The sequence below is a fragment of the Nelumbo lutea genome, chromosome 1, assembly GCF_056320005.1.
Source record: "Nelumbo lutea isolate HS-2025 chromosome 1, American lotus-T2T, whole genome shotgun sequence".
NCBI lineage: Eukaryota > Viridiplantae > Streptophyta > Magnoliopsida > Proteales > Nelumbonaceae > Nelumbo > Nelumbo lutea.
In genome coordinates this window covers 155,424,564-155,426,120 of record NC_142684.1, presented here as the reverse complement: position 1 = coordinate 155,426,120, position 1,557 = coordinate 155,424,564, and the positions used below count along the sequence as shown (strand labels likewise).

General features: G+C 36.7%; 1 non-coding gene across 1 annotated transcript; it reads left to right on the top strand.

The window, feature by feature from the left end:
• Window positions 1-1,146: 1,146 nt before the first annotated feature.
• On the top strand, window positions 1,147-1,220 carry TRNAI-AAU (transfer RNA isoleucine (anticodon AAU)). Its single transcript has one exon. It is a non-coding gene; the product is annotated as a tRNA-Ile (tRNA).
• The last annotated feature ends 337 nt before the right edge of the window (window positions 1,221-1,557 follow it).

Here is a 1,557-nt window from a genome sequence, read left to right as displayed (position 1 = left end):
TGACCCCTTAATTAGTGACTTAGGAATAAATGCGCCAGGATCTTGTGTACACAGTAAATGCTCTACAACCGTCAAGGAGGGGAAGTTACCCCATTGCCCATAAGGGACAATCAGCTGATGAAAGTGCCCCTGCCGATGCCACATGTCAGGGTCTAGTGAACCGGCCATATATAACTACATCACTACCTAAGGCTCAGTGTGGAAGGAATACAAATACAAATATGTAAAATGCAAAATCTTATATTTTGTATATATTTGTATTTATACACCTTCCAAACTGAGCCTAAAAAGTTTCAAATTGATACAAATTGGTGAGAAATATGCATTATTACATTATACATATATGAGAATAATGTCATTTAAAATGATTAGATAAGGAATTGGTCAGTAACAAGTGTATGCCAATTTGACATTTCATGCCTGAACAGCGATGGTATCAAACCACCTCTAATTAAATTGATCAAAATATCATTCCAGCCTTGTCTTTGACTAATTCAAGTGTGTTTAAAAAAAAAATTTTTATAGAAAAGGCTTAGTCTGAGGTAAGGGTTCCATTATTAATTCTCATTTCATCAGCTGATCTTAAAACATGGATAATATCTTAGTGCATCTTGAGCATATGAGATCCAATCATTTTTGAAGGGCCTATTCAACCAATTCGAATCCAATATACACCACCATTACCTTGTACTTATCGTGTCTTTCATGGCAAGATATTCCCTGTGTGCACTTACAGTTGTGTTGTGCATAGTCTGTGCCAGTGTTTTGTACTCACCAAATCTAAACTCTATTATTATTACAACTTTGGTCGATGTTCAAATTTTTGTCCCTTTTACTTATAAAAGTTCCATTTCCTCTCTCTCTCTCTCAAAGATGAGTCTTTGTTTAAAGCCACCTTGAGCTCATAGGTCAATGTACGTCTTTAATTCTAGGTCATTGTCATAGGAAAGCTAATAGATTAGTTAATAGCCTTTGGAGAGAGAGAGGGGGTCAATAAATTTTTTTTGATAAGTAAAGGTTCAATACACCTAGGGGAGTACCTAGCTACCATGGAGTAAAGAGGGGAGTAGTCAGATGAGGATTAAATGACTTCAACGAACACGTCTATATTGTTCTATAGATTACTGATAAGACACTTAACAAAATGGCCTATTAGCTCAGTTGGTTAGAGCGTCGTGCTAATAACGCGAAGGTCGCAGGTTCGAGACCTGCATGGGCCATTTTTTATTTGATAAAGTCACAACCATATACAGTATATCCAAAATTAATATTTATTTATAAATCATTCACCGTAGACACTATACATGCATAAATGTCTACATACATATACACTAAATTTTAGTGGACCGATTGACCAATTCATGCTTACCCAGGATTCGAGCCCAACCTGAATTCATCAAATTTCAATTCAGCCAAACTCAGTTTGGACAATTCAAGCTTCACCTTGGGTTTTTGGCCAATTTTAAGAGTTGGGTTAGGTTCAAATCCAGCCCAAAAAGTAAAAAGCCCAAACTTTCGGGCCTACGCCCAGTCCGTGGATAAAAAGTCCAAGCCCAA